Genomic DNA, 26,952 nt, shown 5'->3' with positions numbered 1-26,952 from the left:
TGCATTCGAGGAACACAATTTCTAGAATTTACCAAGCCTTAGCGATGGTGAAACACTACGTACCAATGAAGTCGTTTGATTTTTTTTTTTTTTTTTAATTCATCTATATCCCGATGTCGGAAGTCGCGGTAAGTGCAGAACGAAATGTATACACATTTTTTTATGCCAGTGCCACAAATTTGAAGGAATATTCTCCAGCAGGAACACAAGAAGCAAATTAAGTATAACATTTAGAGAAGTTTGTTTATAATATTTAATATACCCTGTCAATGCAATACCGATTTTCAAAAAAAAAAAAGTAAGATGATACTAGCGAAGTTTTAAAGAGAATATTTTCATCGATCGAAAACGGATTATACTTGTCCCTTACAATTATAATCAATACCAGCACATAGAGGTATAATTTCCACTGCAGTCTGCTTGCGTTTGACTCGGCCAGCTGCGTAAACAAAACAATGTCTTCACTTCTGCCGAATGCCGCAACTTCTTTGTTGGTTAACGTGCGTTAACTGAAGTAACTGAAACACGCGCTATTTTATGCTATAGTCACTGATAGGGCGAGAACGGCAAGGCGTCTGTCTCTCTTGGATGTCCGGGTTCTATGCTCCGCCGCTTTGATGCCTTCCGTCGTGCTTTGGCTGCACGGTCGAGGCTCGAGATGCATGCCGAAGCGTTATCGAAAGCAGCAAGCTCACGCTGGAGGCGGGACGCTGCTCCCCGTCGTTCCCATTCTTCCAGTGACTATAGATGGTCCTAGTGTTCCATAATTAAATGCATACTTGAAGGCCGACGACCAGACAAGGGATTCTGCAAGGCAGAAGATCCTCCTCAACCTGGGGGAGGAGGAAACAGACAATGGCGGACAGGGTAGAAGGGGGAGAGGAGGAAGCGGGGAAAAAGTGCAAAGCGCGAGCTGGTTGTCGGTCTTTAAACAAAAAGTTTGCAATTGTGTGCGTATTTTTTTTTTTTTTTTTTTTTTAAGTTGTGTCTTTCAACTTTTTGGCTAAGGGACCGGATCGGAGATGTGTCGCGTCTCGAGGGCTTGAAAACAAATCGGTAAATATAAATGAGGAAAAATCTAAAAAAAACAATCCTAGACAAGCATTTAAATACAAAATTAAAAGTTAGAGCAAAAATTAATAAAGAGAAGGAATCTAAGGGGGATGAACACAAATACTTTCCTTAGAAATTCACTAGTTTTTTTAAGTATGAGGGAACACAACAATAGGGACCCAGAAAACTCATAGATGAAAGCGCACAGGAATTTCGACACGCTCACAAAGGGCAGAAAACACACGAGAAAGGGTAGGACTGATGCTGAACAAAATATGCGAGAGTTAGGACACAAGGCACTAAGCACAATATATACGTGGGAACGCAAAGGAATTTTAACAAACGTACTTACACAGATGTCAAACGGGGGAAGAAGAATGAGTATGTTTGTGATGACAATGTCCAATGAATAATATGGCGAAAGGACCGGTGTTACGAAAGGCAGCTGTCTCTGGCTCTTTCTGGTGTCTTGCTTTTCGCGGTTAGAGCGCGTCGCAGCGCCGTTTGCTTTTGCGCCGGTTGCAGCGGGCTTGCTCGAAGCGGGCTGCGGGCCGGGCTTTATTGGATGGACCGCAGTCAGCCACGGACCGGTCGGAAGGCCTTAGCGGGCCGGATTCGGCCCGCAGACCAAAGTTCGAGACACCTGTTTTAAAACATGGCACCCCGGAGGAGCAGATCGTCTCAGCAGTAAATAAATTCTTGTCGAATTCGGCAGCGACAATGAGGATGCCTGTAGAAATCCCCATAACGGGATCGACTTTGTGAACCGAATAACCGGTGAAAATAATAATTTGCAGTTGATGCGTTAACGAATTAATCGGAGATGAATCGATTCCTTTCACATCCCCCTTCTACTTTGGTTTTGAAAGCAGGCCGCTTGACATTTTATTTGGTGGTTGTCGGGTCGCGTACGTCACAGTCCAAGTCATGGTGACAGGCGACGTCATATCTCGTGACGCCGTCGCATCACGTGGCATAACGTCACGCAACCTGGTTAGTGACGTCACATTGTCAGGCATGGTGTACCAATAGCGTTATATCTCGCGACGTCACAGTGCAGAGTTAGGGTGTCATGTTAGTGACGTCACATTTTTAAGCATGGTGTATTAAGAACGTTATATCACGCGACGTCACAGTGTCAAGTTAGGGTGTCAACTGACGTCATGTCACGTTATACGACGACGCGTGACGTCAAGCGACATGATTATGTGACGTCACGACGTCAATTCGTGTTGTCACGTGACGTAGCTGACGTCACGCGCGCATCTTGCAACCTTGCGGCTCCGCCATTTTTGTTTGCCTCGGACGTGCCCTCCGAACGCCACAAAAGACTCGCACCGCATTACGCCACAAATCACTTAAGAAAGAAGACAAAAAAAATAATTTTGGGGTTTTTGGCCTTAGTTTCAGAATCGATGCGGCGAATCAATTCCTTCGGGGCGACGAGTTCCCGACAACACTCCACTGCACGTTTCAATCTTCTCGATTCCCTATTTCTCTCCCCAAAACCCCTTCTCCCCCGCCTCCCCAAATCCAGTCAAACCCACATCCGACGACGCGAAAATCCGCGATTTTCACCAGCCAAAACGGAGGTGGAGACATTTATTTCGACTCCCCTAATATCCCCATCCCTTCCCTTTTTCCGCTTCGTTTTGGAGAAAGGAGAGAAGAAAAATCAAATTCCCCATTTTTCCATTCCCCAACCTCCGCTGCCGAGAATGGGTATGCATTCCTAACAGCAGTAATAGGGGTACAGAAAAGAAAAAAAAGGGAAGGGATGGGGATATGACGCGGAGAGGGAGTAGAGGAGTGTAGACTTCGGCTCGGCAGTGCATCGATTGCGTTGCCCATTGCACGAAAGAGGTCACGTGACGAACGACCAATCATGAGCGAGCTAGGAGACGGCAGTAGAGCGCGAACCGCGAGCTCGCATTAGCATGCACGGAACTATCGAAAGTGTGCGAGGAAACGCTCGCGCGATGTCGAACGACGCTAGGCCTAATACGCCCCCCGCTAGCTAGATAGCCTTGCAGACTCTGATTGAGGCCTTATTCATTAAAGTCGGTCGAAACGGATTTAAGGAGAGCGAGAGTTTGCATAGCCTGGTGTATGCACAGATAAAGCGACGAGGTGTTAAAGGGGTGAGGAAATGCCAAAAATAAAGATATGTTATAACTATTATGATAGGGGACCCATCGTATACCTTGTTTTGAAAATGGCTCGATAGTTTCACAAATAAATCGATGTATATGCGGGACCGTCGGATGCGCCCCATTCGAAAAGGCCGCCATGGTTGTTGGGTTGGACGTCGACTGCCCACTATGGGTCCAACGCGCGGCGTCCCATTGCACGCACTCACAGACTTGGCTCTCTTGGCGTCTCGAGCTTCAGCTTCGTTTACCTTCCGCGTTCCGAGCATACGTTTCGTGATGATCACGTCACCGCATTGCCTCCTCTATACTGACAAAGCCTGGCAGATCGCCCCGAGAAGCGGCCTCCGAAATCGAAAACGTGGAGCGGCAGGCAACGGATGAGAGGAGAGCCACGTGACGGGCGCTCCGCTGCGGCGACACGCCGAAACACACTTCTCCCGAGCGATGGAATGCCCGCTCGTGCTCTTCACGTTCCTCGCGCTACCGCTTCTTTTCTCGCCGGGTTTGTGCGCTGATGTCCAGGTTCCCCGAGAAATGCTCTGTGCTATCAGATCCTTGAGCTCCAAATCTGCGCCCGGGCACTCTATATACGGCTCCGTCGTCGAACCGCCAGGCTTTGTGTATAGAGGAGGCTATGGTCAACGCAACGGCATCGCTCGCTTCATCGAAGTCTTCGACAGTGATTGCAGCAGCGATGAGAGCGATCATTGTCAAGAGATGTTGGAAGCTTATCATTTTGACTGCAACCCCCTGGCGACCAGCTCCAGAGATGGTGACTCGCCGTGGTCGCCGTCGTCCGGAACGATCTCACAGGCGCACACAGGATGGAACGGAACGCCAAAAGGGCCGGGCGCGAGAGCGACAATAGCGTTAGAGTAGCAGAGTTCCGTGAAAGGTTTTGATCATACCGCGGCGAGGCGAGCTATGGGCGATTATGGGTTGCGCCTAGAATGTGAGCGCGTTCATGATATCGTGATTTATGGGTACCATAGTTGGATGGATGGACGCTAACGGCCGTACCCTTTATATCGGGCGGTAGCTTGCGCCATCTAGCTTAGAAGTTAAGAACCAAAATTATGATTTATTTCCTTCGCCAATTTGCTTACCCTCTGCAATTTTGTAACTATCACCAGGTGGTGTGGGTGGTGTGACTAACCTAGGCAGTGTTGCCTGGTCGCCAAAGGAAAATGATCGAAATTCGTAAATTGATTATTGCAATTACTAGAGCTCTAAAAATCGCGAAACTTTGTGTATATACTAAAGAGTATATGAGCGTTGCATTCCGTTTCAATAGTAATCTACCAGTTTAGTTTTTGCGACCAAACAGATTTTAGAAAAAGAAATAGGGAGAGTAATAAATCCTCACAAATAAATAGGTGGAGATTGGAGAGAACAGCGTACTGGAGCGAGAGTAATTCCGAATTTTATTTTTGTACTTCTGTCGAAAATAGTGATGTGATGTTTGGACAATATTATTCCTGCCTACATCATTTGCATAGCGAATTAATTTATGGCCAAGTCGCGATGATAAACAAATGTAAGTAAAAGACAGCATCGAGGGTATCCTTTGAAAAATTAAACACTGTAACCAAGTCACGTGAATAATATGGAAATGAAAGGCAGCATCGTAAGGCGTCTTTTATAAATTATATATACTGCATGATGTTGCGTGCGGATAATTAAGTTATTCTTATTAAATTAAGGCTTCGGGAAGTCGTTACCAGCAGTTCCCTACGTTGCCTCAAAGAAACCATTTGCATTGTTGTGTGTGTCGTCGCGGAAATACGCAAAGTCGGACGTTTGGGTTTCACCGCTTCCTAAGTTGAAAAAGGAAAAGTACCGAATGCCTTTGAATTTGATACAGGGATGTTCGAATATGATGTCGATTTTAGTCCCTTGCTTTTGACATGCACAGAGATCTGAAGTGGCTTACTCTTGGACTGGAGAGGATACGGATGATGCAGCACTATTCGATTCACCAGTTCCTCAATTGGATTCAACAATTCTCACTGTCGCCTTAACAGTGAGAAAGCAAAAGGAAAAAAAAAACAAAAAAACGAGCTATTTCTTGTTTTCGTGAAACCAGTGTATTGCCGGCCTAAATTATAAAAAAATTATCGATTTGAACAAGATAGTTCGAACAGTGAAACATAACTTTCTCTGTTTTTGTTTTGCTTTTGTTTTTTTACGTTTGCGAGCAGTTATTGGCGAGTGTGTACTTGTGCGCCTGCGTTGTGTTATGGAACTTGTGGGCTACATCCTAACGGAAAATCGTGTTAAAGACATGGACCAAAATGCATAACGGTATGAAAACCATGTTCCTTACTGGTAATAAAGTTGTTCAAACGACCACGATACCAGTAAGACACACCTATCTCACGCTTTGTGATTCACACATATGCGAGGGAAAAGTCTTCACTGCATCACCGGCATGCATTGCACTGAAACCAACATACAAAGTTGAGAGTTTACGGTCCTGTCGCCATCTAGTGGAGCTAAGCGCAAACAAAGTGTTCATATGCACGTGCTGCCATCTATGGAATGCCTTTAAAAGCTTTGGCATTCGTGTGTCGTTGGTTTGGTGGTTCGTTTGAGAGCGAGGCGGGAGTTATGGTTGCATTGAGGTAACACTTCCTGAGTCAGGAAAGCATTAGCCAATTGAGGCGGACGGGTAATTAGTATCGAAGAGGAAATAACCGTCTTTCCGTCCTCGAAGGCTACTGATGCCTGTCGCATGTCACGGAAACGTTTCGTAGGTGTTCTCATTGTACTTATGTACGGTTCTGTATGCCCTTTTCCTCACTGCGGCCTCGAGCCCAATCATTCAATCAATTGCAACATTTTTTTTGTGTAAGAAAAAGCTCGTCAAGCTGTGTTTTTTTTTTTTTTTTTACTTTTTTCTTCAAACTTTTTTATCGCTTTGATGTAAAATAAAAATATTATTAATTAATTTTTATTTTATGGGGCTTTGCGATCGAGGTGGGCCTTGGAAAGTCTCTGATCACCTGCACTTCTGACTGCAAAGACCCGATGCCGTCGCGGTTCAGTCGGTGTCGAAGGAAGTTGAGCTCCCTTTTTCCAAACTTACTCTTGGCGACGTTAATGAGGATGCCGTGGTCTGCAAGTCTTTCGAAAAGGAGCCGGAGGTGGTTGGTGTGCTCCTCTGGTGTCGAGCTTGCGACCAGTCGTCCACGTTGGCGAAAACGAAGGGTAGCCCACGTGTGACAGCGTCGATGAAGCGCTGGAATGTTTGAGCCGCATTTCTGAGGCCAAAATGCTCGCGGAGGAACTCAAACAAGCCAAACGGTGCTGTGATGGCTGTCTTGGGCGAAAAAAAGTAGTAGCGCCTTCGAGGTTGACAGTAAAATCCTGGATGTTGGGGAGTGAGTAACGGTCTGGCACTGTGTTCTTGTTCAGTGCGCGATAGTCCCCACAAAACCTTCAATCTCCGATTGTTGTAGTTGTTGTTAATCGTGCGTGGAAGGGACGCCGAGATGCTTGAGGAGGGGCGGATTATCCCAAGTTCGAGCATCTGCTCGAATTCTTCTCGAGCAACTCGCAGTTTTTCTTGAGCCAGACGACGGGGTCGGAACTGTACCAGAGCGGCCGTTGTTTTCGTTGTTTCGATCTGGTGGCCAACTCTGAGCGGCAGAAACCCGCCCATCTCGAACATTCACCCGTGAGCTTATGCAACAAATATTGACAGAGACAGTCCTGGAAAGAAGTTGACCCATGTCCAGTGTCCGCTTTGACGCAGTGTGGTTTTGTTTGTCATCTAATGACATGCTGCCGATTGCAGCTTTTTATTTCTTTGGGGCCCCCATCATGTCAATAAAAAAAAAGCGTTTTTTTTTTGTTTTTTTTTCTCGCTCGGTTATGTTTTTTTTTTTTTTTTTTTTTTTTTTTTTTTCTAAAAGGGAGCGGGGACAAATCTTTGGAGACCGACACACCCGCAGATAGGCTAATCAGCAAAAATAAAGAAAATGACTGCATACACGAGACACGCTAAGGCCAGATTTGGTTTAGCACAGTTTCCATCAGCTGTAAATTTGCATGCCTCCCTTTAACAACATTAATATTTTCATGGTTGAAAAAAATATTTTTAGCCCTATATAAAATTTCTCCGCAATAGAATAAATTAAATACGTTTTCATCACTTCTTCCGCAGAGAATATTGCACGCGAATCATTCGACAATTGGAGCTCGACACCTGCTCCATGAACCTCAGGAATAGCAATATGTCGAAAGTCATGTCTAAATTCAGACTTGAACTGACGTTTCACTTTTCGTCTTCAACATATCGGCCGCGTGAGTGGAACTCCGAGAGTAACCCGAGCTAGATTCGACGTCCGAAACAAAAATAGTGCTTCTAAAAAATTAAAAAAAAAAAAAAAATCACTGTACCAATTGTGAATAACAAATGTGACTCTGCAAAATGTCGACTATGGTGCTAGATTGTGTACTAGATGTCGTAGTGCTCACAGCCGGCTTGAGTTTGCGCTTGCCGCTCTTGAAGCTGTTCCAGCTGCAGAAGGGTACTGAACTCGCAGCACGCGGTTATAAAGTATTCCGAGCATAAACGAATATATGTTCCAAGTGACACTAGTTCTCTCGGCACACAGCTCGCGCAAAAGCACCTTGACGTGGCTGGCCTCCATTGCTGCCTAAAAACGCTTTTTTTTTTTTTCTCCCACGAAAAAGGGAAACGTACGATTTTTTATTCCTGCCAGTAGAGACTCTCCAGCTCGACGCTCGCCCTCCCGCGGCGGAAACGGGAAGCGCTCTAGTGAGGGTCCCCCTATTCTCCTGCTCAGCGGGCACGGCGGCACTACTCGGGATCATAGCTCACGAAATATCATTTCCGAACGGAAACAACACTCTTCACTGTCCCAACGTGGTGTCGCAGCCGGTATGGAATTGTACCTTATTCGAGAGTTTTAGTATTGCGTATAGACTCAAGCGCTGTGTCTTTGCGTTAGGGTGGCGTGCTCCACGCTGCGCATGCGCGTCGTTGCCATGTTCCAATCAAAGACCAGAATTTTAGGCAACGCGCACGCCCAGCGTGGAGCACGCAAAGCTAACGCAAACACACAGCGCTGTCTTATATACTCAATACTAAAACTCACTACTGTTTCACCGGCTTTTCCAACGTCAGCGAAATTTGCTGCAGTAAGCAGACGTGCAAGCGGGTAGGCGTTCCTTCGAAATGGAAAGGCTGAGATGGGAAAAACGACGGCGCGTAAATACGAAAGTAACTAAATGTTATAAAAAAGATTAATAATTAATCTTTTTTGGGGGGGGGGGGGGGGGGGGGGGGATTTGGTCTGGAAAGATATTGGCGGCGACTTCGGAAGTTTTGCCGATTGTCGAAATTCGCTACTTTGATTGCACCCTCAATCAATCTAATTTTACATTAATTTCTCACATTAGCTAGACTGTTTTATTGATTTAGACTATATTTTTTTATAACTTGGTACTTGAAAACGCTGCAATTGACACCAACGATGATAAATAGCATCCTCTAGATTGTCATACTTGTTCGCGCGTTTAAAATTAGATCATAAGCAACAAATTATTTTAGAACTTGAAAACTTCGGTATTGACATATATTATTTTTATATTATTATTATTACAAATCGCGACAACATATGCCCCCAAGTGACGCCACGATCACAAAAATACGCCATTTAACCATAATAGTCTTTTCAGAAAGGTATCATTATGTTCTCTTTTTAGCACATGAAAACCTCTGACATCGTTATGAAGATAGACAAACAGTCAATGACTGGATGCAATATAAATTCCTATGCGCCCCGCGTTGCTTAAAAAAAACGCACACACTTCAGCTGCCTGACTCGGATTCCGTCTTTCAATTTTTCTAGTGAGAGCAGCGTTTCTTAATTCATACGTTCTGTGAACATATAGTATAAATTGGATTTATTCTGTTATTCTTGTGCTGGGAATAATGCTAAAGCAATTAATTATCTAAGTACCCAAAAAACCCATTAAAAGGCCCGCAATTCATTATTTCACATGACAATTATCTGAGCGAGAAAAGGCAGCGAGAACGTACAAATATCAGCACTGATTTTTTTCAATAAATAATAATATTCTGTGCTACCTCTTAGGTGTATGAAAGACCTTGTCTTTAAAGGGACAAAAGTTTCCGCGAACAACTTCTTTAAATAAATCATTACGGTGTGAGACACATCTTGAGCATGAAAGAGTCTAAAATTAAGGCCTATACCGAGAAATTAAATCCAAAATAAAGGTTAGTTTCGGTTTCTCTCCAGAATTAAAACGTGCCTCCTGGCGTAAATATTAAGCTAAATATCATTTTTTTTTTTTTTTTTTTGGATAAAGAGGTGACTTGCGCTCATAACACCCTAGCTTCCTCGTATTACCAGAAATAATTTGTGTCGCTCAGTGAAGCTAGCACACTAGACAGGCTGAGCAGCGGCACGCATCTCCGACCCTCACTAAACCCGCCATTTTGAAAAACGAGTGGCGCCACCTATAGTGAATTGGAGTCGCGAATAGTCGGTTACAGGTTAAGAAGGTAGCGGCAAATGCCCCTCAAAGGGAATCAGATATCCCTCCGCCACCTCCGCATCCAATAGCGTCCCACCGCTCCCGTGACGTCGCGGCCAACGCGCGAGGAGGGTCTTGCCTTTCTGTACATATTTGCTTTATCTTTGGACTTTGACTTAGCGTTGTGGAAGCCACGAGAGGGAGATTAGAGTTCTCCCCCACCGACGGAAACAAATACGACTTTCGGGGATTAGCTTCCCCCCCGATGGATACAAAGGCTACTTTCAGTGGCTCGGTTTCCTCTCCGATGAATACAAAGGTCGCTTTCTTAAAAAGTGGGATCGGAGACAAGTGGGAATCCATTGAAGCGGAACAAGGAGCGTTTCCAGTGAACTCTTCTTTCGACTGCGGAGAGATTTGAAACGGGCGCATCACACTTGTGGGAGGAGCTTCTCCTACCTTCTTGACTTGTAACCGACTTCCGGCGTAACTTGAAAATTCAATAACTTCACGGAAACATTTTAATTAAAAAAATATATATATTTTGGTTATCAATTGAGAAAAGGTTATTGATGCGGTCTGAAAATTTCCAGCCAAATCGACGTCTACCAAAAAATCGGCGGAGTTCCCCTTTAACGACGAATTTATTTGAAGCATGGAAGAAATTAGAATTATTATGGCACAAAGTTTATATCAAGAAGGACACACAGAACAGTCGGAACACTAGAGGGTTGCACGCTGTAGGGACATTTTGTCACGCATGTATCACATTAACCCCCCCCCCCCCCCCCCCCCCCTTCCCCCACCTGCATTTAGGCCGCTTCGCTGCAACAGCCTGTGGCGGCTTATTACAAAAATGGTACCCCACTTAGCCGACCTGTACACGCCGTTTCGCTTTGTAGTGACAGTCTCATGCAGTTTATTACTAAAAACAAAAAAAAAAAAAAGCTAATCTGAAATGTTGATGGAACGATGTCAATGAAGTCGTTCAATGAACTGATTGCCACAGAGTTCGGACAGCTGCCAACTATGAACCTTGTGACAAGCTCACCGTCTGCAATGCTTCAGGGGCCTACTGTCTGGAAGCTGTGTCCCTCAAGGATGACTGCCAGTGGTCTCACCGTCTCCTGCTCGATCTAGATCCTCTGCTGAAACCTGAATCCTACAGGGCCACAGCTCTTGACAACCATAAACCACATTGCTACAACAATATGACGTGCTAGGCTAGTTGGTTCGAGGTGAACATCTTGGGAAGAAACAGCGGCAAAGAAACTTGGACAAGAGTAAAGAAACAAACATGACAGGACGGCCACCAAGGTAGCACATCGCTACTTTGGTGGTTACGATACCATGGTTAGCTCAAGTCACATCCTTCAATTACACATGCAACTCCTGCCGATTTCCACGATGGTGAACAAGTGCATTTATGACCTGCAGCTCAAAGCACGAGCTAACGCTGATGAACCCAGACACCGTGGACTCGATCCCCATCCCTGCCCGTTTCGATCTGGATCAGCACTGTACCAGCTTGCAGTCCTGTATCGACACCATGTATGTTAATGAGCTTAGGACTGCAGTGGTGTTGCACTGGCTAAATTTCTCACCTACAGTGGGGAAGATGCCCATTGGGGTTTAAGTTCCCGCTGTCTAAACAAACACAAAACACGCTTAGGTTTTAGGCATCAAGGTCACTCTCTTTTCCCAGTCACCAAAGAAGAATTGGTTTGTTCGAATGTAGAAAACTATGCTTCTTCAGCAAATAACATTTGAAGATTGTAAAGTGAGCTCAGCATTTTATTAACGAAGCAATCAACTTGTCTGCACATGTGAGTAACTTCCTTTACACGGACTGGTAGACCTAGAAACGGCTAGAAAAGGGTATGCACAACATTTATGACATATGTCTAGCTGCGATTCCAGTTGGTCCCAGTTAAACAAGCACATTACAATACTTACTAAAAATGTGCCGACAAGGGCTAGCTAGTGACAATCCCCTATAATAATCACCACATGAAATTTAAAATGAAAGGAAAAGGTGCTAGCATAATCACATCACCTTACCTCGGATGAGGGCATTGTTTGACTTGCCCAAAATAGTATACATTCGCTCTATAATGCACAAAAGAAACAACTACAGGTCCCAGACCACTCAACTCAGTGCAGCATCAGACGTCTAGAAAGATACAGATGGGAGCACGCCGCCGCAGAGGCTAAAAATAGTCCACTTCGAAACACCCAGAAGCATCCACAGAAACATGCATCCAATTATCGATGGACCGGAGCAAAAATTCAGCTCAGAGCACACAGGTGACTCAGTTCCCAGAAACAAATATTTCAAACAAAACTACTGTGGCTAATCGACCTATCGGGAAAATCCCAGGCGATCTCGCGGCAAAGGTATTTGTGGGACTGTTCTGATATACGCTCATGCCGACTTGAATGTTTCATACATCCTTGAAGAAGCAAGACTCCATTTCTTATCACCAGGGGCTCGGGAGGTACAAAAAAATAGAGCGAACACAAAAGAAAATCATCAGATTCTCTGCTTTGCTTTCTTTCTGCCTTCTTTACATTCAGAAATCATCAACACAGTCTTCGATTCACGAATAATCTCGTGTGCCCTACATGATAACATCGAAATTTTGCAATGCATCAAACAGGTTACGGAAGAGAGGGGGGAACCGCACATTTCTGGGAAAGTCAGACTTTTTTCCGTTTAACCTCGTCCTCAACCACATAGTTTGCGTACTCCGAATGGTGGGACAAAAAAGAGTGAGTCATTGCAACCAGGAAAGAATAGGAAAATATAGAAGAGGCAAAAACAAAAGACGACCGACAGCCTTGATAAAAACGTGAACACCTTCCAGTCGCCCGGCACGGGCAAAACAATGTTTCCCCCCCCCCCCCCTGTCGGAAGTTTCACGATTCAAGGTGGCGACGACTACGTGGAAAACGAGCATTGCCAGCCGCCGCAGTTCACTCCGCAGTACTCAGATATGACGACCAAACATGGCAGCCCGGTGATGAGGATGCACGATTCACCGTAAACCGGCACCTGAACGTTCTTTTTCAGTCCATTTCCGGATGCAAGTGTTTGCGGCGGTGTACCCTGAGGTGATGGGTGCGCGTGAACCGCTGGCCGCACTCAGGACAGTAGAAAGGCCGCTCGCCCGAGTGCCACATGGTGTGGCGGTTCAAGTCGCCCCGGTGCACGAACGACTGGGGGCACAGGGGGCACTCGTACGGGCGCTCTCCGTTGTGGCAGCGTTCGTGCACCTTGAGCACGCTCGCATACCGGGCCACGTAGCTGCACGAGGAGCAGGGGTGGCCTCTCGTCCTGCGCACTGCCACGTTCACCGTCGAAACCAAAGAGGGGTCGGTTCCTGCGAGCGTCGGAAGCAACGGAAAGAAATTAGAACTGAAAGCTGCTCTTCACTGCCCTCCATCGAGTCAAAGTCAAATTTAAGGGTTTTACGTGCCAAAGCAACGAGGGGCAGTGGGGGCAATAAATAAGCCTCCATTATAGTAATGGAGAGAGTTGAGCTTGTCGGGACATAGGCACTGCATTAAAACAGCACACAACCAGAGAGGAAGAGAACACATAGAATGGGCAAGAGCCTCCATTAGGATGCGGGGTCACCCTGGGCCGGGGTTTAAAGGAACTACCTCAGGGTCCATAGGCCGATGCTTTGCCTTGGATTTACCAAGGTGGCTTTGCTTCCCACAGCTATAGTCGCAAATGGGTCTAAAAAGGCAGGAGGGTCCTTCAGCTGTCCCGCCTCCAATGCAAGGTTCCGGCCTTCGACGACGCTTCAATGTCTTCCGCAAGCGTCGAGTGCGCACGTGCAGCCGATGCGCGTCAAGATATGCTCTGCCATCCTCTTCCTGTCGGTGACCATCGTGTGCGTCCTTTGATATAAGCTAGCAGTCAAACTGGGCCCAACATTTCAACGCATTTGGGAGTGACATTAAACACCCCCTTCTCGACACTCCAGGGTCTGTAAATAATCTGTCCGGTAGCCACAGAAGCCTTTTTTTAGTGCGTCGTTCAAATGTGGATTGTGTTTGCGGCGTTCTTGAGCCCTTGGGTCTGCGGAAATGTATGTTAAAATTCGACGCCGCTTGCTGCAACTTGAAGTCAAGACACCATCTGAAGACTGCATCTTCTTTATGCTCAAACCCCCCATCTTCCTAAAAAGAAAAAAAAAGAAAACCAATTAGTTATTTTTATTTGTTTATTAGAGGTATTATGCTACAAATTTCTGCCACAGTGTGATACGATGCTAGCTGGATGACTGCTTACAAGGCTCGTTTGATTTACCTGCACCGGTGCAGAAAAGTCTAGGGCGGTGTACTTCTGGTCGGGTATCTCAATGCAAATACCTGAAGTACAGTGCAATACACTTTTCTGCACAGAAGCAGGTAAATCAAACAAGCCTACATTCGGCTTTGTGTTTGTCTGTCTTGTTTTTCTCCTGCCCCTGGGTTACCATGTTAGTATTAAACCAACTCTCCTGCACACTTAGTTGCTTTAGCTTCAATACACTTAAAGGGGTTCAATACACTTAAAGGGGCCCTGCAATCATATTTAAGCGTCTACCTTTTTTGCGGTTTCCACGTCTCTTGGGGTTGGGGCAAGCCAGCGGGCACGGAGAGAGTAACTAAATATCAGTGCGTCATATTTTAACCGGACGACGCAGAAACCTCCTCCACCGACGAGGGCGACCCGTGGTACCGAAAGCGCGCAAAATGTGACGTCTTTGGTCCTGGGCTTGTCACTGGTCAAAGCTGCTAAGAGCTTTTTTTTAGTCGAGATACAAAATATAAGTGTCGCGAACCGTTTCAATTATGTATGAAAGTAGTTTTTGTTCACTATTTTAGATCAGAAAAGAAACAAATGCAGTTTAGAAAGTTCGGAAACGAGAAACGACCCGTCGACATACCCGCCACCAAGCGACGGAGAAAAACGGCGCATACTAGAAAAGGCTAGTGGGATGAGGCTACGACAAACGAGGAGCGTAGAAAGGTCCCGGATGTACGCGGCGGCGCTGTGGTCGTATACCGGCTCAAGAATCCGACCGGTTCCGAGCGTTCCGAAGGCCTTCGGCGCGGGACCTGCTGGCGATTCGGCCATTTGGCGGTGCGTCAGCGCGAAGTGGCTCCCGTTCTGAACTGATCTTTACCCCGTGTTTGCTGTCGTTTGTGGCCAATGAAATGTTATGCCGAATTAGTGTTTAGTCGCGCTGCAAATGCAATACGAGCTGCCCTGGCCGCCCGCTTCATACAGCCAATTCAACACGTGCTTTAGTGGCGCCCTCTCGAGCCGTCGACACGGAGTGCGGCAGCCGTGTGCGCTCGATGAGCTCACTACTCCTCCTCTAGTTCAAGGCCACTCAAGGCAGGACCTACGACGTCATGAAGGAGGTTATTTTTTGCTTGTTTTTGTAATTCTAATTTGCCTATAACTTTTAAAATAAAGTGAAATTTGAGAAAAGAAAAGTTGGATTAAGTTACTACGTTCAGTACGCTCAGGTTCAGTGCAAATTAAAAACCAGTCAAAAAGTCATTGCAGGGCCCCTTTAAAGGGGTTTGTGTACTTTGTCTACATTGCCACCAAAACTTTACCATTTGAGCAAACAAGAAAGGTGTGACATAAGAGGTGATATAAGCACTTTGATGACACCCTGTTTAACCTAAAGGAATATTCAAATGTAAACTTTCGACGAGAAGGGGAGGGGAAAGGGGGATGCATGTCATGTAATCATACAGACTGGATGACAAAGGAATAGATCAGTTAATGGATGTCATTTACACCGCAACACACTAAGTACAGCGCTTTACTGCAACACAGCATTTGGGAGTACCTCTTGCCACTAGATTCAACTAATACACATGCATGCAAAACATAATAATGCTAAAGTAAACAGCTTTCGTTGGTCAGATACGCAACAAGAAACCTTGCCGAATCGAACTTTGCAGCACATCAACAAAGGAAAGCGAATCACAAGCAGTATAACACAAATGCAAGGCATTTTGGTGCAGACAGCGCAGTAAAACGTTTTCTAACTGGAACCTTCGATCACGGATGCCCGAGAAAAAAGGAAAAGAAATGATCACATAGCTTCAGGCGATTTGTCAGCAACCAAGCAGGCATAATATGCGCGTTTCTTTCTCAACCACACGCACTTTCCACACCTTGATATACTTCAAAGAACACTCTTGAATCACAAAAACAGGCATTAAGTTTACAATACGCCTAATACGCGTAATCCGTCTAATCCAAATCCCACGAACGAACAGTAACAGCAACCACAAGGATTAAAAAAGATCATTTACTTACAACGATGACGATGCGCCCGACACGGATATCACCAAATGTTTGCAAAGAATATGTTTTTTTAATACCGATTTATTTAATATGCTGCAAAAATGTAACTCATTTTATACACACTATTATTTTTTATACCATTTATATTACAATACCTAAAATATTGCCCTCTCAATTATCTCACCGGCTTTACATAATCAAACACTAGAGACACAAGCAACATTGGAAAAGTGCCAAGCGGCTTCATGATCGGAAGAGCTGTCAAGAATGGAGATTTCTTATCGGCAGAGAGAATGTTTACAAGTCATCAAACGACCGCATTCGCCGTAATAACAAAAGCCGTCGATCTTAGTCTCGTGTGCAGCGTGATCTACAGTCTCGACAGAAACTGCGGAAACCAAGCCGACTGTGAACTCGCCAATTTTTCCGATGAACACTGGCGAGCATCCCGCCCGTGGCTGTCATCAGAACGCAAGATTTTGGTCTGACATAACTTGATTGTAGGAAAATAGAAGCTACATCCGCGGGTATTCCAGGTTTAAGACACACGGCATCTGAAGATCTCGATCTCTATATAAGTATATATGTTTTTGTGCTAAATGCGCTCCAAGTTTTCGGGTCCGTGGGCACTTGAGATGCTTGATTGACGTGTTTATGCCGTCGTGTATTGAACTGCGCGAAATTTGCTTCATTGCGTTTTCCTTTCTGTTTTATTTTATAGAAGACTTGTCCATGTCGGCCCAACAAGTACCGGATATGCGAGTTTGACGCATCAGCGCGATCGGCGACCAAGAATCCGAAGACCGATTTGTGCTTCTGAAACGTCCACCATTGTTTGAACTTGCGGATAAACCAAGACGCCGTGTGAATCTTTGTTGCTTTATTCTACCGAAGTTTATCATTAGATGCTTGATGTATTTTACGCAGCTTCTCTGATATCTCGGACAGGATTGTGTACATGGTTTCTATCTTTTTTTTTTTTTTTTTAACCCGTGTTTTGTTTCCAACTGCGATGAATCACTGAATTTCTCCAGAGCATGGAATTCGACACAAATAATCAGCGCCGAAAACGGTTGATAGCTCTCACATATGTAAATTTACCATGTTTACAGTAGGTACCCTTACCTCTGACCTCTGTTGGCCCTTTCCCAGCACTTCATAGCAAACGTGCAGCGAAAGCTATGTGTTTTGACCACCAAGTGCCGTCAGTCGTGCAGAATTCGAAAATATTATTTGTTACAGTGTAGTAGGAGCTACATGCTCTCTAGACTGACCAACTGTCATACTTGTGCCCTTTTTGCAACATCAGAGTATGAACATTGTAGAGGTAACAATCATTGCTGCAAGTGCAAGCAGTGAATTTATTGACAAGATAGCAATGTACTTGCATACTACTCTCGAGTCATGGTGCACAATGTTTGCTATACTCCATTTCACTTTAAAGGTGCACTAATGTGCTTTGTGAGATTCTCGATTTATGGTCATAATTCAGTCTACTAGCTCTAAACATCTTAAAAAAAATAAAAATTACATTCACGCGCTGCCGATTTGTATATATTAAAAAAATGATAAAAGATCCCAACACATACCGTTGGCGCAGAACGACAGATGGCGTAGCCACTCGCGAGCGAGGGGTTCCCACGTGGACCAGCGGCCGACCAGTCCCGTGTGTCCACGTGAAAACCCATCGCTTGCGAGTGGCTGACAAGCTCCATCCGTCGTTCAACCATATTCAGCAAAATTCGGTAGCGCCAGTAGTGGCTCTGCGCCAACAGAAAGTGTCGGGATCTTTGATTGCTTTTCTAATACGCCAATCGGCCGTGCATAAATGTAATTTCGGGTATTTTAGGACAATTAGAGCTAGTAGATTGAGTTATGACAATGAAATGAAGATCTGAAAAAGTTTCAGTGCCCCTTGAAGCTAGGCCTTCTACACTTGCAGACTAGTTGGTTGCAGCTAGGGTGCCTTCATGTGCGCCTTGCTTACAGTGGAGACATTTGGCCATTTTGTCCCACACGTTTACTTTTCTTTTTTTTTTTTTTCAGAAGGGCGTGAAAGAGTGTGTCCCTGCACGCGTTTGTGGCGCTGACTGTGCTGTGGTGACATTCTGTTTTCGGCGATTTCTTTGTATTTTTCCTGTGAGTGTGTGCTGTCGGCATCTGGTACTACAAAGGGTGGCATCACCCTAAAAAAAAAAACATTGAGGCACCCTAGTTGCAGCATTCAGCTTTACATTACTGATTTAGACGTCGATTTCTTCGCAAGCTTAAATGTCTATCCACGCCAGATGCCTATTGATTCCTAAAACCATTATGCGAAAGCGTTTAACAATTGCAATGTTGGCACCTCCCCACACTGGCGGCTACGGTCGGCGACAGGTTAAGGGCCCAGTACATGCTCCAGCTTGAGCACAACCATCCTGATTTTGGCAACATATCATCGCATGTGCGGCCAAAGCCCAAACGAAAGCAATGCGTGTGTGCTGAAGTTGGAGAAACTAAAATTTTCTTAACCTGTCTCCGACTGGTTACCATTCGCAGGGTGACAAAAGCTTGGAGCTTTGACCACCCTGCAGATGTCCAGTGACCGTCCACTTCGCCGATTCCTCACAGATCTCCCCCCCCATTGATCATTTACAGGTGACTCACTGTCGATGTCCTTCCAGCTTGTCTCCGGTGGTAAGAACCCTCAATTTGAGAATATGCACACTCAGACTCTCGGAATTTTGATGCGCGAATTCACTGAAAGCCTTTTTTTTTCCCTTTCAGCCCTAGTATCCAGAGGCAGGGGCCGAAGTCGCGGAGGCATCGGTTGGAACACCGGGGGCGTGCACGTCTGCGAGACCTGCGGAAAGTCCTTCAGCAGCCTCGGCAACATGCGCAAGCACGCCCTCATCCACACGGGGCTCAAGCCCTACCAGTGCCCGCAGTGTGGCAGGAGGTTCCTTCTCAAGCACCACCTGCAGAAGCACCTGGGCACCGTGCATGCACGCGTGGCGTAATGGCGTTGCCGTCTCTTGACGCTTTAGCTCGCTTGTGTAGATTGTGCCGGCATTATGCGACACGCAAAAAAGACTGTTCTTTCTCCTTTCTCTCTCTTAGCTGATGTTGACCTTCTGGGCCCTCCCTTTGTTTCCTCCGTGTGTGTGCACTCATCCCTGGTGTATTTTGTAGGGAATGCAGACGTGGCAAACAGAATGCTGTGCACGCAGGGCTTCCCTTACTACGACGGTGTGTATATTTTCAGTCTTTCTTCTTTTATAGGGGAAAAGGGGCTCGTTACTTTGCATACGTTGTGGCAGCTCCTTGGGCTTTCAGCCTAGCTGTTTCTGCTCAACCATTTAGAGGTTTTGCTTTGTTCATTTTTAAGTGACATGTAGTCAGTCTCATGTTAGTTTAAAAAAATTATGCATGTAGGTCCCCAGACAAAAAGCTATGAACCGGCGACTCGATAGACTACTTGCATATATCTGTCGCCGCGTGCGTTGCATTTTGAGAACTTGTGGGCCAGGAGCGGTGCGTGTGCGGATCATGCTTTCCACCGATTCCAACGATGAATAACGTGGCATTATGCCGTGATGGGGCGCTTGGAGTTTTGAAATAAGTATTGGATCAGAGGACGAGAGAAACAGATGCAGCGGTTAAATATACAATCAACACTTTTTCCTCCTTTTTTCAATGACTAGAAAGTGTGTTCCAGACAACCAGTTTGATTAAACATACTCATGTGCAACACTAACGCTGTTGATCAAGTTTTCTGTTCAGCGGTAACTTGTACGAGTTAATTGCGGCAAAGCACTATTGGCGACTTCTGCCGAATCGATGGCACCTAGTGGCTAGACTAGAAAGCTGTCAAGGCAGGCTTGCTCGTGAACTATCCGGAGCAGGTCAGATTTTCACAGCACCTGGCGATCTAAAAGCAAAACCAAAAAAGTGGGCAAAAAAAAATTGCATGAAAATTGTTGATAATGTCGCATGGGGGCACTTATACATGCATTCATAATTGCCTGCATGTAGTTTCTCAACTGCATTGAAACCGCCTAAGAGGGGTGAAGCATCTATGTACCAATTGTCATTGCTAGCATAGAAGCTGCTGTGCTTACTACTACCTACAGCTAATTAATACGCTATGCTAGTGTATCAACATTTCCTTCCCCAATTATCTTGTGGATGCTGCCATTTTGTTGCCTAGCGTAGAGCAGGAACAATTGCTGATAATTACAGTTAAAAAATGTGACTTCCTGAGCTGTAGATATGGTGTCGGGAAGATAAGGTAATAAATTTTTTCTCTGTCGTGAACCGTTCTATTATTTCTGGAGGACAGACAAGTGTTTCCCGCGATTTCAGAAAAAGCTTAGAATAACTGGCAATAATGTTTTTAAGCACCAAGGTTACCAAAGTGTAATTATTTCAAAGAGCGGCTTGTTTAGTGATTCTGCTACAACCTATTCTTGCTACAAATTTACACACAACGAAAGCAAAAATTCAAAGCCTTTTCAATTTCTGATTGTTACAGTTCCCCCCCTCAACTTCTTCCTGCCCGGAACAGACGACGAACTGTCGTCTGCTCCCCTCGAGTCGTCTGCCGACCTGGCCGCTAGCAGACGACGCAGGAGTAGCCACAGCGACCCGCCGAAGAACAAAGTGTTCCCCTGCACGATCTGCGGGCGCAAGTTCAACCTCAAGTGCAATCTGAACCGGCACAACCTTGTGCACACGGGCGTTCGAAACTACGGCTGCGAGGTGTGTGGACAACGCTTTGTGTTGCGGCAACACCTCAAGAAGCACCTCGAGAGGCACGCCAAGGGGTTCTGAAACTTCGGGCACTTCGTCTGCAATGTGCTAGTGATGCAAAGCTATTGGCCCTTCTATGAGCAGCAGTAAAACTAAACCGGCACCCCATTCTGTCTAGACAGTAAGCTATAAGCATCGAATTCATTTTACAAAACGACCCCCATATCCCCCCCCCTTCCCCTCTTTTGTGTTTAACATGGTACTTGTTTAACAAGGGAAAGTCAAAATGATCTGGCGATCATTGCAAAGTAGACCAACACATACCAGTGGCATAGCGACTACACTTTCACCCAGAAATGCTTCATAGAATGCTCTACAACATGGGTTCTCAAACAAACTTCATCAACCTCTAGCCATATCCAACACAATCAGCAGTAACTTTACACATTGTTCAGGCCCCCCAAAAAAAAAGTTACAGGTAATTGTTTATATCTTGCTATGCAGTCAAAGTTTGACAGGTGAACATTAAAATTACCTTGGAGGAAACAAGTGTAGGTTCCTTTTTAGCACTCTCTGGGGTGCTAAAGTAGACCGTTTTTGAGACGGTCCGTACAAGAGCCTTTGGCGATTTTCAGGTCTCTCTTTCAAAAAAGAACCTAAGAAAACAATGACTTTCTGGTGAATCTTAAATATGCGAACGCATAACTGGCACTGGTCATTGCCTTGCACTAGGTGCACATGTTCACCAGTCCCGTAATTCAAGGGATTGCAAGTTACTGGGATGATTAAGGTATGCAATATGTAATGGCTGCTACGCGAAACGCGGCGAAACACAGCGAACGCGAACAAGCAGTACAAGTACGGGAAGCCGGCTTTACATAACCAAAGTTTGAGGACCCGTGATCTATAGCATTTACAAACCCTTAATTTTTTTTGTGACAGCTCTACAGAAAAGGAGGTAAAAGCTGGCGCAATACTTCAGAGAACACGGTCAGGCTTCCCGCAGGTCGGTCACAGCCCAACCTCGGCTGCATAAAAAATCATTGGTAGTTGCGGTAAGCATTCAAATTAACCAATAGTTTTGCATCACTATCTCAAAGTGCTACTGGCTTCGTGGTGGTGCTTCACAGCCGCCGTTTGCGGGCTCCCCCTTCAGGACTGGAGTTTCACTGGCCCCAGAAAAAAAGTGGGGGGAAAACAGTCTCATTTCATTTAAGTTCATCTTCATGTAGCATGTTGCAAAAACTTGCATGCCAGAGCGGTCAAATGTTTCGTGCATTTACATTCGAGGATCACGCTCAATGCAGTGAACGTTGCTAGGGCTCTGCAGGTGTCATAGTTTCGGAACAACTGAATATTCCCTTTGCACCTCTAGTGAAGACAATGCTCATAGTTGGCGGCAGGTGAAAAACCCAGCAGACGCTCTGCATCGACTGCAAGCATTCTGCCCTTCATAACATGTTATTGCGCACTCAGCCAATGAGCGCATGCTCGAACAGAGCATCTACTGGGTCCTTAACTTGTCACAAACTGTAGTAGTAGTGCTTTACAAGTAACAAGGCATTGGCAAGTTCACATTTGACCATTTTTGGTAGAAGTGTTATTCTGGATTCGGGCATCGGATCGGGCCGCTTCTAATGTTGTCGTTCTCGCACATCTCCGAAGGGGATTTCACACTTTTCACTGCGGAGCCCCCAGCAACCATTCCGAACTCCACATATGAAGCCTTCACTGCATTGCGTGCAAGCCCCAAAAACCAGTCGTTTCTAATTTTATTTGCTGGGAGGAGCAGCCATTGCATTGAAGGGTAGCTCGGTTGTTCCGACGTTCTGGCAGACACTGTACGCATCGTTTCACTCATCCAGTTCCCTCCAGCTGCACTCTGTAGGCTCTGGCAGTCTACTCAGCAGACTCTGGACCGTGGCCCCCAAGCATAAACTCGGATTCGAAATTCCTTTCCTTGAGACGGCACATCCCGGGCCTTCGCGGTTCCACGGCTTCCACTAGATTCAATCAATACGTGGCTTGCACGTGTAGTCACTGCGCCATGTTGGTGATCGTTCCTGCTGGTCTTTGCAGAGGGTGCACAACGTATTCTACAGAAGGTGCACCCCCAGCAGCAAGGTCACCACAAAGGTTCTCGATGAGACATCGACGCAAGCCATGTATTGACAAATCCACGGTTATTTTGCATGTACTTGGCAGTGGTTTCAATGCCATATACTTCATCTCGCAAATATCTACAGTGCAGGCAAAGACGGGGGCATGCGAGCCTTGCCGAGCAAGATGCTTCGTTTTAATAAGAAATTGAGCATAGCAGGTTCTCTCCAAAACCATTCATTCGTGCCCAAGTCTTTGTCAGCACTGGGCGCAATCAATTTGCCCACACCAGCCTACACTGGAGTAGAAAAGTGTGGGGCAGCATACTTCTGGTTTGTGTTTTAAGGTAGGCTGCACTTGAACAGGACGGTGTGCACAGAGTGTAGCTGGTACAGGAAATGTAGGTAAATCGAACGAGCCTACTGTTGATGTTTGCAAAATGAAGTATAAGAGGCATGCCTAAGCAAAAGCAAATGTAATGCCAGTCATCGCGAATGCCTCGAAAAGTGTGGCAATGCTGGGGGACATTTTCTAGAGCAGAGGCCAGGCCTCGGAAGACATTTCTGTTGCATTTGTAGCCAACTTTCCAGGGAGGAGGTTCTGGGCAGGGAAGCAGTCGTGGGGTTGCGACCCGTGAAACCCAAAGGGGCACGGACAGGCACTTCGGTGTCCTGGTTCGTTTCGGCTGGTAGCTACGCGTATACAGGGAACAGGTATTTTGTGGTCGCACGTTCTGTCGGTTCGGGCTCTACGGTTATTGGGACTCTCCCAAAGCCACGTGCATACTCTTCTCTTCCTAGTTTGGTATCCCACCAATAAAGCAGCATGTGTACACTGGTGTCGTCTGTTGGTTTCACTCACTACCTGTGCCTTGTCCACTGAAATAGCAAAACACTGATCCGTGGCTTTGGTTCAGTGGCCCACCTCAACAGGAATGTTCTTATTTCAGTTTCACCAACTTGATGAACGTTTTAGGGCCAAGCTCCTTAGGGTCTAGCCTCGTCCGTCCGGCGTCCGTGCTCACATCGATTGCCATCCCATCTGTCTTCTTAAAAAAAGAAAAAATGTTTGCGCAGTCGACAGGGTTCGAACCTGTGCGGCGAGACCCCAATGGATTTCTAGTCCACCGCCTTAACCACTTGGCCACGACTGCGGGACGAGTAGGGGGCTCTGAGATGTGGTAGTAACTCAAGAGCTGGGGATGTCATGGATGAAACGTTGCATGTAGCCACTCAACATCTATACAGGAGAGGGCGCTGCGGTCAAATACGTATAGACGCTTTACACACGCGCCAGAATACAGCCGCCATTGCTGACCTTCGCTTGTTTTATTGAGATACCGAACCACTGAAATTAGTGTGGACGAGCCTCCACAAAAGCCCATGCTGGGGAGAAAGACAGAATAAAATCTAGGATGGCAATGACCTAGCCTGCTATGGTAATAATGAAGTGAAGTAAACGTAATAAGGGGAAACAAAAACTGAAGGTCAGTTATGGCGGCGCCCATGCACAGCTGCTGCAAAGCGTCTATTTAATCACGTTAAACTTTGCATCAGCACTACCTATGAACAAAATCAGTATCATCAGCACCACAAGAGCTTTGCCCCAATCAGCATCATTCACCACGTGGAGATGCGGTCATTTTTTTAACAGTAAGCTTCTGTCCATGCGCACATGGCCTTGCTTTCCGCCGCTGCCTTTTTCGGAGAGCACCGTGTCCTACGATCAACATTGTCAGAGCCTATCTGCAGATATTTCACTTTTCTTGAGCATGGGTATAGTAGAAGGCATAGAAGGCAACGGAAATTAATACAATGACATGATGCCATTGCGTCCCCACGGGTGGAGGCATGTTTTGCTGCCACTCATTTATAGTTTGCAGACAACCACCCCCCCACCCCAGCGTTCGTTACTCTGAAAGGTCCATTAATGCAGCATTCTTGGGACCAAGGAATTGGTTAGATTTCTCTGCAGGGCTTAGACCACGTGACAAACGTCTCTCGCCTTTGCGCAGACGTGGCGACATAAGCTCCGCAGTGGATTGTCGAAGGGGATGCTTGCATGGTAAAGACATTCCCAGTTTAGATGAGGATCTATCCAGTTTCAGACATTTTGTCGCTGGAAGCTCGGGTGCCAAATGAAGAAACTACCTCGTTCATGCAACTAACGAAGCTCGCAGCAGACGTCGCACATGTCCCTCTGCAGATTTCTCCGCACCAATGCCGATTACCGAGGTGACGTAGTAGCCGACTGAAAGTGACGCTCCCGTCATTTTGGAACTCCTAAACCAAGGAGAAGACGACGAAGGATACCACTTCTAATTTTTGCCTCCCTCGTGGCGCTCGTCGAGCAAGCGACAGCGGCTACGTCTAAACTACCGGCACGGCACTGAGGGTCGGACGTCCGAGTAGGATGCACGCCCTTGCGGTTTTATCCGTTCCTGGGGGCCTCCAGGTGGCGCAGCATGTCTCGAAGGCCAAATTGCAGAATTAAAAACAGCACAAACAAGATGAAGGACAAGAGGAGACGTAGGCAAACAGAGTGCCAACTCTCAAGTGAAATTTATTGAAAAGCAACGCATAAATATCGCCGTGAATAAATAGGAAACAATTCTTATCACCTTGCCATGCACTACGACTGTCAAACACGTGCCCCCAGGAACGCCAGTTCTTTATCAAACGGAGCGCTTGAGGGTGTACTTATGCCCACGTCATTTCCACGTCGAGATGTGGTACACCTCGGCAATCTCCCTCGTTCTTTGCTGTCTATACCCCCCAGGATGACTGTCTTCCAAGACTGGTTCACACCCACATCTGTAACAATGAATAGTGAGATTGCCCGAGGGCGATGACCTCATTGAGAGCGCATGCTCTCTTAGCCTATCATTTCTACATCGCCCTGTCTGGCCAATGTACACTCTGTTACATGACAGGGGTATCTGATAAACCACACCCTCCCTACACTGTACAAACCATTTTCTGTGTTCCTTTGTACATGTGCAACTCCTCCGTTTACCACAATCCACTTGCACGTAACCTTCCAAACTTCGATGAGGCTGAAAACGCCACGGGGATGTTGTGCCTCTGCACCACTTTCTTGAGCCGACAAGTCACCTGGTGTATGTATCGTAGAACCACTGGCCTTCAGGTTTTTTACTACCATACTCGTCCAGATGTTCCAGCACCTTGATGAGACTCTTCCCCTTCAACTGAAAAAAGGGTGTGCAGATAACCCCACCTTAGACTTTCTACTTGGATTGAAAAACTACACCTCATCTCACGTGGACACGATTTAGCCGAGGCCATTTTCGGACAGGTTACAGCCTATGCCCCTGTTCACCACCCTGGAATGGCAAGAATCGAAAGGCAGCACTCCCCACTTACTCCTGGGACGGTAAGACAGGCACAAATGGTCGTCTGTAAAAGTAAGCTTTGTCTAGGAACTGTAGGCTCCCACCTATCGGTTCTTGTGTAAATTTTAACCCCCTCCCCTCCCCCCCCCTCCTTCTTCCTCCTCCCTCCTCCTCCTCCCCCCCCCTTCCCCTTCCCCGAGCTTCACCTGAATACCTCTACCGTAAAATCCCGAAAAATAGCCCACCTAACATCAAGAGCAAATCACGTGAAAATATGGGGTGGGCCAACTTTCAATGTACAATCAAGGAAAGTAAAAAAAAAATTGCTACTTTAAGGTCATGTCCCTTCTGGCAACAAAGCAGATATCTGTACTTCCCAGTCAGCAATGTTCGCATATATCCTACCATAGTTAACTAGCCGCATTTACGCCGAGGCCATCGCTGATCCCAGCACTGCGATTAATAGGAATGGGCTATCTTTCGGTGTTTAAAAAAATATAGCAAACAGAGCCAAAAATAGGGGTGGGCTATCTTTCGGGGGTGGGGCATCTTGGAATTTTACGGCAACGTTTTATTTAGGACCTCGCCTTTCTAACGGAACTATGTCAGAACACCACCAGGTAATCATATATGTAACGAAAGACTTGTTACTACAAGACCCATGTCACTCAGGACAGGCGCAACACTCTAGCCTAATTGCA

The 26,952-nt window shown here is 46.1% G+C and overlaps 1 long non-coding RNA gene across 1 annotated transcript; it reads right to left on the bottom strand.

Annotated features, from left to right (window-relative positions):
• Window positions 1–11,513: 11,513 nt before the first annotated feature.
• Window positions 11,514–14,288, bottom strand: LOC121046802. Its single transcript, XR_005798313.1, has 2 exons — window positions 13,404–14,288; window positions 11,514–13,120 (listed from the first exon to the last, which is right to left on the bottom strand). It is a non-coding gene; the product is annotated as an uncharacterized LOC121046802 (long non-coding RNA).
• Window positions 14,289–26,952: the final 12,664 nt, after the last annotated feature.

The sequence above is a fragment of the Ixodes scapularis genome, unplaced genomic scaffold, assembly GCF_016920785.2.
Source record: "Ixodes scapularis isolate PalLabHiFi unplaced genomic scaffold, ASM1692078v2 PGA_scaffold1__304_contigs__length_218370807, whole genome shotgun sequence".
Lineage (NCBI taxonomy): Eukaryota > Metazoa > Arthropoda > Arachnida > Ixodida > Ixodidae > Ixodes > Ixodes scapularis.
This window is presented reverse-complemented; position numbering and strand designations above follow the sequence as displayed.